At 41.1% G+C, this 17500-nt stretch overlaps 1 pseudogene; it reads right to left on the reverse strand.

Annotated features, from left to right (window-relative positions):
- LOC125310953 overlaps nucleotides 1-17500 on the reverse strand; it is a 162665-nt pseudogene that overhangs the window by 114871 nt on the left and 30294 nt on the right.

Here is a 17500-nt window from a genome sequence, read left to right on the forward strand (position 1 = left end):
ACCACCACATGATTAGCGAATAGGGGGATTCGACTTCATGTAGACGCCTGCAGCGGTCTTAAGATTATTTCTGAGATTCTGCTATGTTTTCAACCCGGAATTGTGCATATGTCATGGTTGAAAACGTATCAGAATCTCAGAAATAATCATGTTATGCAGTCAGCTTAAGACCTCTGCAGGCGAATCCCCCTAATGATAACCAATCACCATCCACCTCCTCAATCACATGACATGACCAGCCAACAGCCAATCACCCCCCAACACCACACCCACAAGATTAGCAATTCACCAATCAATCATCCACATGACCAGCAACAGCCAACCAGCAGCCAGCACCACACACAGCCACATGACCAGCAACAGCCAACCAGCAGCCAGCACCACACACAGCCACATAATTAGTGAATAACCAACCAGCATTCACCTCTGACATCATGTCATCAACATCTAACCAATCAGCAAATCACAATGTCCACCTAATCATCATATACTGGCGTCTGACCAATTTGTGTTTTCAATAACTGTTAAATGCAACGCTATGACAACGCTGCTCTCTGGAACGTCCACGGAACACGGTCCAAGTTGGAGTGTCCAGACTCATGGAACACCTGTCGCCCAATCAGATGCAGACACTGCACTACTAACCAATCAAATATTCATCTGACTGAATGGAACACACTGTCAAGCCCAACTCAGATGTCTGGCCCGGCCTAATGGAACACCTGTCGCCCAATCAGATGTTCATCTGGTCCAATGTAGGTTTGGATGACTATCTGCATTGTATACTGTAAATACTCTGTATTTTATTAAGATCTACCTGCCCAGGGACTACGGGCAGAAACTAGCAATTTGCTCCAACCAGGCACACCTGGCCCACCTGGCACACCTGTCACAGCTGGCATCTATTCATGTTTTTTGTGTCCCAGGTCAATTTAAGGTGCATGGCTAAATTTAGAGTGCAGCGCTCCTGGTAGTCTGGAGTCCTAAAACACCACATCAAACACACACACACACACACACACACAACACACACCTTGTTCTTCATGAACTTGGAGTGTGAGCGGTACACCACACACACACACACACACACCTTGTTCTTCATGAACTTGGAGTGGGAGCGGTACACCACACACACACACACACACCTTGTTCTTCATGAACTTGGAGTGTGAGCGGTACACCACACACACACACACACACACCTTGTTCTTCATGAACTTGGAGTGTGAGCAGTACACCACACACACACCTTGTTCTTCATGAACTTGGAGTGGGACCGGTACACAACACACACACACACACACCTTGTTCTTCATGAACTTGGAGTGTGAGCGGTACACCACACACACACACACACACACACACTTCAGTTCTTTCTTGAACTTGGAGTGTGAGCGGTACACCACACACACACACACACACACATCTTGTTCTTCATGAACTTGGAGTGTGAGCGGTACACCATACACACACACACACACACACCTTGATCTTCATGAACTTGGGAGTGTGAGCGGTACACCACACACACCTTGTTCTTCATGAACTTGGAGTGGGAGCGGTACACCACACACACACACACACCTTGTTCTTCATGAACTTGGAGTGTGAGCGGTACACCACACACACACACACACACACACACCTTGTTCTTCATGAACTTGGAGTGTGAGCGGTACACCACACACACACACACATCTTGTTCTTCATGAACTTGGAGTGTGAGCGGTACACCATACACACACACACACACACCTTGATCTTCATGAACTTGGGAGTGTGAGCGGTACACCACACACACCTTGTTCTTTCATGAACTTGGAGTGGGGAGCGTGTACACCACACACACACACACACACACACCTTGTTCTTCTTGAACTTGGAGTGGAGCGTACACCACCACACACACACACCTTTGTTCTTCATGAACTTGGAGTGGGAGCGGTACACCACACACACACACACACACACACACACACACACCTTGTTCTTCATGAACTTGGGAGGGAGTGTACACCACACACACACACACTTGTTCTTTGTTCATGAACTTGGAGTGTGAGTACACCACACACACACCTTGGGAGTGGGACACAAACACACACACACACACACACCTTGCGTTGTACACCACACACACACACACACACACACACACCTTTGTTCTTTCACCTTGTTCTTTGTTCATGAACTTGAGTGGGAGCGTACACCACACACACCACACACACACACACCTTGTTCTTCATGAACTTGGAGTGGGAGCGGTACACCACACACACACACACACACACCTTTTGTTCTTTTTCATGATCCTTGGAGGTGAGCCACACCACACACACACACACACACACCTTTGTTCTTCATGAACTTGGAGTGGACACCATACACACACACACACACACCTACATGAACCGTACACCAATAATAAACTTGGAATACATACACCTTTGTTCTTTTCTGAACTTGGGGAGCGGACACCACACACACACACACACACACACACACACACACCTTGTGTACACCACAATAATACACCTTTGTTCTTTCATGAACTTGGAGGAGCTGCATACACACACACACACCTTGTTCTTTTTCATGAACTTGGAGTGGGAGCGGTACACCACACACACACACACACACACACCTTTGTTCTTTCATGAACTTGGAGGAGGGGAACTTGGGAGGGGATGCACACCACACATACACACACACACACCTTTGTTCTTTCATGAACTTGAGAACTTGGAAGCGTGTACACCACACACACAACACACACCTTGTTCTTCATGAACTTGGAGGGGAGCTTACACCACACACACACCTTGTTCTTTCATGAACTTGGAGGAGGGGCCACTGCACAATTTGTTCTTCACTTGAATACCACACACAACTTGTTCTTTTCATGAACTTGGAGTGGGAGCGGTACACCACACACACACACACACACACACACACCTTGTTCTTCATGAACTTGGAGTGGGAGCGGTACACCACACACACCACACACACACACCTTGTTCTTCATGAACTTGGAGTGGGAGCGGTACACCACACACACACACACACACACACACCTTGTTCTTCATGAACTTGGAGTGGGAGCGGTACACCTCCATCTGCTTCATCTCCTCCTGACGCTCCTCAGTGCTCAGGGCTCCGTTGGACTTGAGCATCATCACCTCCTCCTCAAGGTCACGCATCCCGCGCTCCAGAGAGCTGATCTTAGAGTCCTGCACACACACACATTATACACACACACACACACACACACACACATTATATACACACACACACACACACACACACACATTATATATACACACACACATTATATATACACACACACACACACATTATATACACACACACACACACCCATATACACACACACCCACACATTATATACACACAGTCTTGGCCCCACCTTCATCTCGATGACGGTCTGCAGGGCTTTGGTCTTGGCGGACTCGGGCGTTCCCTCATAGCGTCGCTGCAGCTCCTGCGTCAGAAGGATAGAAAGGTCATGACCCGCAGGTGCCATGCCAACACACGCCCCGCCCTACCACTGGCCCTGAGCCTACGGGGGTCGGCACCTGCGCCCCACATCACACACAACACACGACGACGACGACGACGATGACGCGCGACGCACGACGTGACGCGCCGCGACGCGATGCATGCGACGCGACGACGCGCGCGACGACGCGACGCCTGCCCTTGCGACGCGCGAAAGCGATGACGCGACGCAAAGATTTATTGATGCGCATTATTATATTAGCACACACACACACAATATTGAACACACACGCACACATTAATAATAACACTGTGTGTGTGTGTGTGTGTGTGTGTGTGTGTGTGTGTGTGTGTGTGTGTGTGTGTGTGTGTGTTAGTGTGTGTGTGTGTTAGTGTGTGTGTGTATGTCGTGTGTGTATGTTTGAAATGTAATGAGCGCATGGTGCATTCATGGGAGTAGAAACTAGAGGTAAGTATGTTAGGGGAGGGACTTGCTTATATGTCCCCTTAGCTCATTCAGCCACATATATTATATAGGTGTGTGTGTGTGTGTGTGTGTGTGTGTGAAATCTGTGTATAGCTACATCTAAAAAAAAACATGATAAAGATAAAGGCCTAATATAAGACACACACACACACACAAAGAGAAAGGCCAGTACAATGCTGCAGGCAATGGAAGACCAACACAGACACACTCACACATCACTACGCATGTGTGTGTGTGTGTGTGTGTGTGTGTGTGTGTGTGTGTGTATGCTAAAGGCTGAAACATGCTTCTGCGCAGTGATGTAGTCTAGTTAGCTGTAGTTGGTATACTGTGATCAACCCCAAATGTTAAAACGTATTCTTGCCTACCCTTGTGGGTATAGTGAGATGGTGATGCTTTTGAAGTGGGTATAGTGAGATGGTGATGCTTTTGAAGTGGGTATACTGCGTAGTCCTGCGCATCACGTAGACTACACCACATGCTTCTGCGTCAACTCCACGGCATAGCTACGCCGCCACTCTTGCGGCGTCGCGACCCTTTTATGGGTCTGCGTCGGGTTGCTTTGCATCACGCTGCATTTCACCGCCATAACGCTAGAGGGTGTGTGGCTTCAAAGTTCGGTGCCACCGAAACCATAGACTGTATGACCGAAACCAAAGCCAATAGACTGTCGTGCTAAAATATTAATCTTATTTGTTTGGACTTTTCTTGCTTAGATTTTGTAAAAAGTATCGAGAAATACAGTAGACACAGTATCCACTGACCTGAACTGTCCCCTGAGTAATCCACTGACCTAGTTATTCTAACCAGAAAATTAGTCTGAGGTTATTGACGAGGTGTCTGCCAGCCAGTTCAAGTTATGTTAGCAAGCGAACTTTAGCGCAACTGCCCACAAAGTACTGTGCACAGAGAATCACAGGCTCAGCCCCTGCCTCAGTCATTGCAAGCGCCTCTGATTTATTAAATCACCACTATGTGGATACTGTTTTTAGAATTGATTTAGATTAAGTGTTAGTATAATTTGTATTTTTTGTAATTTGTATTTAGCATATTTTTTATATATTGTATTAAGTGTTAGTATAATTTGTATTTTAGTATATTTAGCATATTCTTTATCTTCTACTGTCCTTACTGCTTAGTTGTGTTTTTATATTATATACTTTAATTACTCTTTCTGCTGTTAAAGAAAGAATGTGTTTGTGTTGTATGTATGCTGCTGCTGAGACCTTGAATTTCCCCTGGGGATCAATAAAGTATCTATCTATCTATCTATCTATCCACAGTAGGCTGCTTAAAAAAAACACGAGTTATCAACACACATGACGAGTTGACCAATCACAGTCCTTGCTGCCTCGTGGCTTCGATGCAAGGTTACACATTTGTGGAGGTGCATGTGGAGCTACAGCGGACGGCTCGGAGGGGGGTACGTGACGACACAGAGGGGTCTGGGGGGGTACGCCATTGATTCGACGCAGAAGCATAAATCAGCCTGTGTGTGTGTGTGGACATGCTAAACTAACACCTTAACCATTAAACACACTAAACTAACACCTTACTAACTAACAAAACAACACAGCTAAACTAACACTTTAAGCAACCAACAAAGACCGCTAAACTTACACCTTAACAATAAACACACATCACTAGCTAAACGGTTATGTGAGTTTAGAGGTGTTTAAACACACACACACACACACACACACACACACACACACACACACACACACTTCCTGGAGGTTTCTGCTTTAATATGAGACTCATGATGGCTGCACTTCCAATGTACACCACTAGGGGACATGCTTCCCCTAGTTCTGACCTGATGAACAGCCACAGGGTTGTCCAGAGTGGTGCCTGACTAAAATGATTACAATGTGTCCCTACACATTAACAAATCAACACACACCACTAGCACACCACGGTTAGGTGTGTTTAGAGGTGTTTAAACTCTCTCCCACGCGATTTCTTTTACACAATACTAACAACACACCTGCTTTGTGATCAAATCATTGTGATGGTTAAATGACCTGTGGTGGTCAGAATGGCAGCTTCCCTGCTCTCCCTGCTGTCTCCTAGTGTGTGTGAGTGTGTGTGTGAGTGTGTGTGTGTGTGTGTGTGTGTGTGTGCACCAAGATCTGCACCAGCGCCCGACAGTGTCAGAATCAGGAAGTCCCGAACGAGAAACACTAAATGCTTCAAATTCTCTGGACATACACACAGCCCCCACAAGCACCGATTAGCCGGCTAGCTATTAGATGGCACCGACAAAGATAATGAATGCGTAGCAAGATGGGTGGTCCTAGTTCATGTCTATGAGGGCAAAGTGGAGTTCAGTCAGAGCCGGCTCTGGTTCAGTTCCCGCCTGCACAGGGCCGTGTCATTGACGTATGACTGACGCTTGAAATCCGTTCTTCCACCAGACAGAAGCCGGAGTACAAAACAAACTTGGTGTACACTTTTCATTACAGTGCATGAAAATGCACTGTACTGTTCTTCCTAGGCTTTTATTACAGTGCATGAAAATGCACTGTACTGTTCTTCCAGGCTTTTACAGTGCATGAAAATGCACTGTACTGTTATTCCAAGGCTTTTTTTTCTTCTTCTTCTAACGAAAGTTAATGCAGCTTAAACCGTTTAACGAGAAACTTCATTCAAACTATGTTAATGTAGGGTCTTACTTAGGACATGTGGGCTTTGTATTTTTCAACTTTGTAACTTTCATACTTTTTTTAAACTATTAATTAAAAACTAGTCAAAAAATTTCCCCATAGACTTAACATGGGCTGATGACATCACAATAGAGCCGTTAAGCAATTAGAATCCTATGGCAGGTGTTCGGGCCACCTGGACCAACTGCCAGTCTCAGGCTTTAAGCATACAAACTGGCCCTATTAAGACTACACATCCTGTTCAACTGCTTCCTCTGCCAAAAACTGTTTAAAATAAAAAAGTCCTCACTACAATATTTCACTGTTAAACAATTTAACCCTTTAAACTACTGAACTTTTGAACTGTTCAGCCATTGTAACTGTTACTTGTCATCAACTATGACTCCTACCCACTGTAGCTAGTTAGCTAAGTTAGCTAAGTCACATGGTTAGATAGTTAAGATGCTAGCATGTTACCATGCTAATTAGATTTTTAAAAAAACTGCTTAAAATGATTAGCTAAATAGCTAAGTCACATGGTTAACATAGTTAGCATGCTAGCATGCTAGTTAGCATTTTAGCAAAACTGCTTAAAAAATGATTAAAATGCTAAGTCACATGGTTAAGATAGTTAAGCATGCTAACATGTTAAGACGCTAAGTTAGCAAGCAAAACTGCTTAAAATGATTAGCTAAGTCAGCTAAGTAACATGGTTAGCATAGTTAGCATAATTAGCATGTTAACATGCTAGTTAGCATAACTGCTAAAATAATTAGCTAAAGTTAGCTAAGTCACATGGTTAACATACTTAGCGTTTTAACATTGTTAGCATGCTAGTTAGCATAGTAACTTGGTTAACATTATTATCTTTTGTTAATATAGTTAGCATAACTGCTAGCAAACATTAGAGCCATTCCAAGTGTCAGTTATCGCCACAACTATCTACCTAAATAATTTAACCATTTAAACTATCCACTTATTTAACCATTCAATCATTCCAACTATATTAAACCTTATCTACCAAGTAAATTATTTACCTATATAAACTATCCACCTATTTAACTGTTGAGTCATTCCAACTATATTAAACCTCATCTACCTAGCAACCAATATAGTTTGTTTTACCTGTATGATATTTGACATCATATTTTTGCATTTTCATGCACTGTATTTCCTTCAGGAAATGCTTTTCTAGTTACAGTGCATGAAAATGCACTGTACTGTTATTCAAGGCTTTTCTTCTTCTTCTTCTAACGCAGTTAATGCAGCTTAAACCGTTTAACGAGAAAACTTCATTCAAACTATGTTACGTGGGTCTTACTTAGGACATGTGGGCTTTGTATTTTTCAACTTTGTAACTTTTTATACTTTTTAAACTATTAATGAAAAACTAGTCAAAATTTCCCATAGACTTAACATGGGCTGATGACATCACAATAGAGCCAAGTAAGCAATTAGAATCCTATGGCAGGTGTTCGGACCACCTGCATCAACTGCCAGTCTCAGGCTTTAAGCATACAAACTGGCCCTATTAAGACTACACACCCTATTCAACTGCTTCCTCTGCCAAAAAACTGTTTCAAAATAAAAGTCCTCACTACAATATTTCACTGTTAAACAATTTAACCCTTTAACTACTGAACTTTTCAACTGTTCAGCCATTGTAACTGTTTGTCTGCTTTGTCATCAACTATGACTCCTACCCACTGTAGCTAGTTAGCTAAGTTAGCTAAGTAACATAGTTTAGCATGCTAGCATGTTAAGATGGATTAGCGATTTTAGAAACTGTTAAAAATGATTAGCTAATTAGCTAAACATGGTTAAGATAGTTAGCATGTTAACATGCTAGTTAGCATAGTTAGCTAATCATTTTAGCAGTTTTAAGTCAGCTAAGTAACATGGTTAGCATAACTGCTAAAATAATTAACTAAGTTAGCTAAAAGTAACATGGTTAAGATAGTTAGATCTTACAAGCATAGTTTGCATAACTGCTAAAAATGATTAGCTAAAGTAGCTAAGTCACATGGTTAACATACTAAGATTTTAACATTGTTAAGATGTTGGTTAGCATAGTAACTTGTTAACATTATTATCTTTGTTAACATAGTTAGCATAACCAAGTAGCAAACATTAGAGCCATTCCAAGTGTCAGTTATCGCCAACTATCTACCTAAATAATTTAACCATTTAAACTATCCACTTATTTAACTGTTCAGTCATTCCAACTATATTAAACCTCATCTACCTAGCAACCAATATAGTTTGTTTTTACTCTATATGATATTTTACATCATATTTTTGCATTTTTTGCACTGTATTTCCTTCAGGAAATGCTTTTCTATTATTACAGTGCATGAAAATGCACTGTACTGTTCTTCCTAGGCTTCTTCTACAGTGCATGAAAAATGCACTGTACTGTTATTCCAGCTTTTTACAGTGCATGAAAATGCACTGTACTGTTATTCCAAGGCTTTTTCTTCTACTTCTTCTTCTTCTTCTTCTTCTTCTTCTTCTAACGCAGTTAATGCAGCTTAAACCGTGGTAACATTAAACTTCATTCAAACTATGTTAATGGGTCTTACTTAGGACATGTGGGCTTTGTATTTTTTCAACTTTGTAACTTTTATACTTTTTTTAAACTATTAATTAAAAACTAGTCAAAATTTCCCCATAGACTTAACATGGGCTGATGACATCACAATAGAGCCGTTAAGCAATTAGAATCCTATGGCGGGTGTTCAGGCCACCTGGACCAACTGCCAGTCTCAGGCTTTTAAGCATACAAACTGGCCCTATTAAGACTACACATCCTGTTCAACTGCTTCCACTGCCAAAAACTGTTTCAAAATAAAAGTCCTCACTACAATATTTCACTGTTAAAACAATTTAACGCTTTAAACTACTGAACTTTTAACTGTTCAGCCATTGTAACTGTTACTTGTCATCAACTATGACTCCTACCCACTGTAGCTAGTTAGCTAAGTTAGCTAAGTCACATGGTTAAGATAGTTAGCATGCTAACATGTTAAGCATCTTCGTTAGCATTTTTAAGAAACTGCTAAAATGATTAGCTAAGTTAGCTAAGTCACATGGTTAAGATAGTTAGCATGCCAAAGATGTTAAAGATGCTAGTTAGCATTTTAGCAAAACTACTTATAATGATTAGCTAAATTAGCTAAGTCCACATTAGTAAAGTTAGCATGCTAGCATGTTAACATGCTAGTTAACATTTTTATAAAACTTTCACTTATAATGATTAGCTAAGTTAGCTAAGTCACATGGTTAGCAAAGTTAAAGATCTTTAGTTAACATTTTTAGCAAAACTGCTAAAAACATTAGCTGGGGCTAAAGTCACATGGTTTGCATTGCTAGCGTGTTAACATGCTTGAGTTAGCATTTTAGCAAAACTACTTAAAATGATGAGCTAAGTCAGCTAAGTAACATGGTTAACATTGTTAGCATGTTAATTAGCATAGTTAGCATAACTGCTAAAAATGATTAGCTGAAGTCAGCTAAAGTAACATGGTTAAGATAGTTAGCATAACTGCTAAAAATAATTAACTAAGTTAGCTAAAGTAACATGGTTAAGATAGTTAGCATGCTAGTTAGCATAGTTTGCATAACTGCTAAAATGATTAGCTAAGTTAGCTAAGTCACATGGTTAGCATACTTAGCATTTTAACATTGTTAAGATGCTAGTTAGCATAGTAACTTGGTTAACATTATTATCTTTGTTAACATAGTTAGCATAACTGCTAGCAAACATTAGAGCCATTCCAAGTGTCAGTTATCGAGTCAACTATCTACCTAAATAATTTAACCATTTTAAACTATCCAATTATTTAACTGTTCAGTCATTCCAACTATATTAAACCTCATCTACCTAGCAACCAATATAGTTTGTTTTACTCTATATGATATTTTACATAATATTTTTGCATTTTCATGCACTGTATTTCCTTCAGGAAATGCTTTTCTATTATTACAGTGCATGAAAATGCACTGTACTATTCTTCCTAGGCTTCTTCTTATTACAGTGCATGAAAATGCACTGTACTGTTATTCAAGGCTTTTTACAGTGCATGAAAATGCACTGTACTGTTATTCAAGGCTTTTTCTTCTACTTCTTCTTCTTCTTCTTCTTCTTCTTCTTCTAACGCAGTTAATGCAAAAAACCCAAACCGTGTAACGTAGAAACTTCATTCAAACTATGTTACGTGGGTCTTACTTAGGACATGTGGGCTTTGTATTTTTCAACTTTGTAACTTTTATACTTTTTTTAAACTATTAATTAAAAACTAGTCAAAATTTCCCCATAGACTTAACATGGGCTGATGACATCACAATAGAGCCGTTAATAATTAGAATCCTATGGCAGGTGTTCCGGGCCACCTGGACCAACTGCCAGTCTCAGGCTTTAAGCATACAAACTGGCCCTATTAAGGACTACACATCCTGTTCAACTGCTTCCACTGCCAAAACTGTTTCAAAATAAAAGTCCTCACTACAATATTTCACTGTTAAACAATTTAACGCTTTAAACTACTGAACTTTTTTACTGTTCAGCCATTTATAACTGTTACTTTGTCATCAACTATGACTCCTACCCACTGTAGCTAGTTAGCTAAGTTAGCTAAGTCACATGGTTGAGCATAGTTAGCATGCTAACATGTTAGCATGCTAGTTAGCATTTTAAATAAAACTTTACTAAAAATGATTAGCTAAGTTAGCTAAGTCACATGGTTAAAGATAGTTAGCATGCCAGCGTGTTAGCATCTTGGTTAGCATTTTAGCAAAACTACTTATAATGATTAGCTAAAATTAGCTAAGTCACATGGTTAGTAAAGTTAGCATGCTAGCATGTTAGCATTGCTAGTTAGCATTTTAAGAAAACTACTTATAATGATTAGCTAAGTTAGCTAAGTCACATGGTTAGCAAAGTTAGCATGCTAGTTAGCATTTTATGAAAACTGCTAAAAATGATTAGCTAAATTAGCTAAGTCACATGGTTAGCATACTTAGCATTTTAACATTGTTAGCATCTTAGTTAGCATGCTTATTAACATTATTATCTTTGTTAACATAGTTAGCATAACTATGTAAAACATTAGAGCCATTCCAAGTGTCAGTTTTAGATCAACTATCTACCTAAATAATTTAACCATTTAAACTATCCACTTATTTAACTGTTCAGTCATTCCAACTATATTAAACCTCATCTACCTAGCAACCAATATAGTTTGTTTTTACTCTGTATGATATTTTACATCATATTTTTGCATTTTCATGCACTGTATTTCCTTCAGGAAATGCTTTTCTAGTTACAGTGCATGAAAATGCACTGTACTGTTATTCCAAGGCTTTTCTTCTTCTTCTTCTTCTTCTAACGCAGTTAATGCAGCTTAAACCGTTTAGCATTAGAAACTTCATTCAAACTATGTTAAGTGGTCTTACTTAGGACATGTGGGCTTTGTATTTTCATCTTTGTAGCTTTTATACTTTTAAACTAATAATTAAAAAACTAATCAAAATTTCCCCATTGACTTAACATTATGATTATGACATCCTGTCACGGCGTTAAGCAATTAGAATCCTATGGCAGGTGTTAGGGCCACCTGGATCAACTGCCAGTCTCAAGCTTTAAGCATACAAACTGGCCCTATTAAGACTACACATCCTGTTCAACTGCTTCCTCTGCCAAAAACTGTTTCAAAATAAAAGTCCTCTCTACAATATTTCACTGTTAAACAATTTAACCCTTTAAACTACTGAACTTTTTTAACTGTTCAGCCATTGTAACTGTTACTTGTCATCAACTATGACTCCTACCCACTGTAGCTAGTTAGCTTAAAATTTAGCTAAGTCACATGGTTTAGCATAGTTAGCATGCTAGCATGTTAACATGCTAGTTAGCATTTTTAGCAAAACTGCTTAAAATGATTAGCTAAGTTAGCTAAGTCACATGGTTTGCATCTTTAGCATGTTAACATGCTAGTTAGCATTTTTTAGCAAAACTACTTAAAATGATGAGCTAAGTCAGCTAAGTAACATGGTTAACATTGTTAGCATGTTAATTAGCATAGTTAACATAACTGCTAAAATGATTAACTAAGTTAGCTAAGTCACATGGTTAGCATACTTAGCATTTTAACATTGTTAGCATCTTAATTTAGCATAGTAACTTGGTTAACATTATTATCTTTGTTAATATAGTTAGCATAACTGCTTAACCATTAGAGCCATTCCAACTGTCAGTTATAGGTCAACTATCTACCTAAATAATTTAACCATTTTAAACTATCCACTTATTTAACTGTTCAGTCATTCCAACTATATTAAACCTCATCTACCTAGCAACCAATATAGTTTGTTTTTACTCTGTATGATATTTTACATCATATTTTTGCATTTTCATGCACTGTATTTCCTTCAGGAAATGCTTTTCTAGTTAATGTTGATTTTCTCGACTGGAGGTCATACTGTCCGCGACATTCTACTAAAATGGAGGAGGGGGTTTGGAAATCATGATACCGTGTCGAAATGTGCATCCATTGCTCAGAAAAATAAGGCTTTGACAAATTCTGGGAAATTCTTGGATTCTGCCATAGACCTCAATGTTATAAAGGGAGCCCGATCACTGCATAAATGGGGGATAGTGCCCCCCCCCCCCCTCGTGCGGGGCGTGTACTGCTACCATATTTGCATACATTTCCAGGGACAGAAAATGGCCTCTCAGGAAGTATCTTCGTAATCAACCATCTTTGGCACTGATTAGCCGGCTAGCTATTAGATGGCTTCACTTTTAAGATGTTCATCATGGCAGAGAAAAGACACACCTCTCTGAGCGTGCTGATCTCCTTGTCGTGTGTGTGTGTGTGTGTGTGTGTGTGTGTGTGTGTGTGTGTGTGTGTGTGTGTGTGTGTGTACCTCTCTGAGCGTGCTGATCTCCTTGTCCTTCTGCTGCAGCACGTTCTCCAGGTGGTGCGTGTGCATCTGTGCGTCGGCGAGGCGGCGCGTGCGCTCGTGGTCCTCCTCGGTTGCCGTGGCGCTGGTCTGCTTGTTCTGCAGCATCTGCAGGACTTCTTCTGGGCCTTCTTGGTCGCTGCCGACCAGCGTCTACTCTGGGCCTTCGATCTTGTGGACTCCATCTCCTCAGCGTGGCAGCCTTGGAACAGCTCCTTGGCCTGCCGCTCGTGCTCCGTCTGCAGCCGCGCTACGCTCTCCTCCGTCAGCTCCTCCTCGCTCGGCCCGCATCCGGCCCGCAGCCCAGCCGGCACCCCGCCGCCGTCCTGCTGGAACAGCTGGTTCAGGTCACGCTGGATACGCAGCTCGTCCTGCAGCGCCTGGATGGTCATCTGGAAGTGCTGTGGAGAGGACCAGAGGGAGAGCATGAGAGTGTATGTGTGTGTGTGTGTGTGTTAGTGTGCAGCTCGTCCTGCAGCACCTGGATGGTCATCTGGAAGTGCTGTGGAGAGGACCAGAGGGAGAGCATGAGAGTGTGAGAGTGTGTGTGTGTGTGTGTGTTTAGTGTGCAGCTCGTCCTGCAGCGCCTGGATGGTCATCTGGAAGTGCTGTGGAGGGACCAGAGGGGGAGAAGCATGAGAGTGTGTGTGTGTGTGTGTGTGTTAGTGTGCAGCTCGTCCTGCAGCACCTGGATGGTCATCTGGAAGTGCTGTGGAAGGGACAGAGGGAGAGCATGAGAGTGTGAGAGTGTGTGTGTGTGTGTGTGTGTGTGTTAGTGTGCAGCTCGTCCTGCAGCGACTGGATGGTCATCTGGAAGTGCTGTGGAAAGGACCAGAGGGAGAGCGTGTGTGTGTGTGTGTGTGTGTGTGTGTGTGTGTGTGTGTGTGTGTGCAGTGTTTCCCACAGAATAGAATTCTATTTGTGGTGGTAGGTTTGCAGAATTAACTTGAATGCAACAGTTTTTAACAAATGAGCGCAGTGTGGTTATGATGCAGATTTAAGCCCAATTTAGCCAGTCGACTTTTATGCCAACAATTGCAGGATTGTTAATGTTTTCTTTAAACGTGCATTCTCACAACCGGCGCAACGTCATAGAATGCATTTGAACAGGTTCACGCCCCTTTTTAGGGGAAGAAAAGTTAGCATTATATCATTGATTCCAATGGGAAAGACAGCTAGTAGTCATACATTACTTCTAGTTATTAATTTACAGGACATTCAATCCTTTTACTGACACAACGGTTATGAAGAAATATGTATATGTAACTAACTCATGTCAAACCTATGTACATTACCAACCTAATTTGTTTCCAATAATTTGTTTCCTTAATCCCGTGAACACACAGATGACCTTATGTTCACGTTTGATCAAAGGTTTAGTAAGTACAAGCCCTTTTCACTCTCCACTTGATGCAGCTCTATAGGTTTCCATTCAATCGAAACGGTCATATTTCCCCTAAAAGGGGTGTGTACATGCAACACAAACAAAGTTTCCTGATGTGCCAGTTGTCCGGTTGTTGAGAGACAACACATCTGAGTTTATAATCCCCAGGAAGTACATACCGCTCATAGCAAGTCAATTGCTTGTCTGATACAGAATACAAAACACACAAAAACACATACGGACACACACACACACAGTAATAATGGCAGGTCCAATATGAGGTTGACTATGTGGCAGCTAAAACATTATGCCCTGCCTCTCCCCTGAGAATGAGATGTGGGGGTGTGTGAGAGAGAGAGTGTGTCTGTGCGTTTTACTCTCCCTTTGTCTACTGACTTCTGGGCCTGACATTTACAATAGAGAATTAGGATCTCTCTCCTCTCTCCCTCCCTCTCTCCCTCTCTCCCTCCCTCTCTCTCTCTCCCTCCCTCTCTCTCTCTCTCTCCCTCTCTCTCTCTCTCTCTCTCTCTCTCTCTCCCTCCCCTCCCTCTCTCCCCTCTCCCTCCTCCCTCCCTCCCTCCCTCCCTCTCTCTCTCTCTCTCAGCCCTTCATGAATTCAAATTCAATCATAATTTTTGATTTTCAGTGTTGATTAAATAGCAGGTGTGTGTGTGTGTGTGTGTGTTCTTGTGGTGTGTTCAGAGTTTTCAGGTCAGTAGCCTGTAAAGACGAGAGGAGAAAAGAAAGGGAGATGTGTGTGTGTGTGTGTGTGTGTGTGTGTGTGTGTGTGTGTGTGTGTGTGTGTGTGTGTGTGTGTGTGTGTGTGTGTGTGTGTGTGTGTGTGTGTGTGTGTGAGGAGGAGGAGGAAGAGGTTACCTGCCTCAGCAGAAACACACACACATACATTCACAAACAAACAAACACACACACACACAGAACTTCCCTGTCTGTATGTCTCTATGTCTTTCATTCCTTCTCTTCTTCTCACTCCCTCTCTCTCTCCCTGAATTTCACTTCTCCTCCCCATCCTCTCCATCCATCCCTCCAGCCAACACATGGAACACATTTACAGCTGCCAACCCACAAGCTGAGAGAGAGAAGAGAGAGAGAGAGAGAAGAGAGAGAGAGAGAGAACAGAGAGAGAGAGAGACACAAGACACAAGAGAGAGAGAGAGAGAGAGAGAGAGAGAGAGAGGAGAGAGGCACTTTACAAAGAGAGCCTTTCTAAGAAAATACAACCTACTTAGGACTGACCATTTCTTCATCAGAACAATTTGATAGCATAATCAAGACCTATCCGAAAAAATACATAAAACATACTACATGTTAAGAAAATCTCTATTTCAATATAATCCCTTCCAATTATGGAAAAGATCTTTGATTCCTTAGTAAAGCCAATATTACTATCTGGGAATTAGGGACATAAAATATAAAGACAAATTTGAGAACATGGGACAAAAGCCAAACCAATTATTACATTTGGAATTCTGTAAGAATATTCTAGGTTTAAACAGATGTGCACCTCATCTAGGCTGCAGAGCTGAGCTTGGAAGATTTCCCTCCTTGCAGACATACAAAAAGAGCAATAAAATTCTGGCATCATCTTCAGACTAGCAATTCAGAGCAATATCCACCACACTGCTGCCCAGCTGAGTGAACACCAAGAGTGACATAAACTTCATAATACAAAAACGACCTGAAAAACTGCAGCTCAAGTATTGCTTCAGTAGCAAAAGAAGTAGAACACAGCAAAACAAAACTACATTAACTTACATGGAAATGCAAAATCGAACAAGTAAATAAGCTACACTGCTGCAGAACTATTGAGATTGATTACAAATTGCCACCATATTTAAATGAAATTAAAAACCATAGATCATAGAAAACTCCTGTCAAAGTATGTCGACTGAGTGATCATTCCTTGCACAGAAAAGGGTAGACACCGGCCAGGAACCTGGATAGCTCGTGAAGATCTAATATGTAACGGTAATACTGGAGTAGTAGAGACTAATGCCACTCTCACAGAATGTCCCACTATCAACACTTAAGAGCTATATTCTACCTAATAAATTGAAATTACTTGTCCTGCTTTATGACTGCCACCAATGAACAAAAACTACAATTTCTCCTGGGAGAAATAGACAATGCCTACTCTAGCCTACCAATATTTACAGTCCTGCCACATTTTAAGAGAAAACTTCACATAGAAAAAGTGCATATTATATATAGTTTTTTGTTAAATAGTTTATATAGACTATTGTATAAGTTTCCTTTAAATTTAGATTTAAGAATACATGTTTAAGTTTTCTTTAAACATGGATTTAGTTACTATTTTTTTTTAAACATGTTTTCTTTCTGGTTTAGATAAGCCTTTCTTGACCCCCTAAACAAATATTGTATATGTTTATTGGTCATGTTACTGCCGGCAACACTATTTTCTGAGTCATGCCAATAAAGCACATTTGAATTTGAGAGAGAGAGAGAGAGGAGAGAGAGAGAGAGAGA

The sequence above is a fragment of the Alosa alosa genome, chromosome 17 (genome assembly GCF_017589495.1).
Source record: "Alosa alosa isolate M-15738 ecotype Scorff River chromosome 17, AALO_Geno_1.1, whole genome shotgun sequence".
NCBI lineage: Eukaryota > Metazoa > Chordata > Actinopteri > Clupeiformes > Clupeidae > Alosa > Alosa alosa.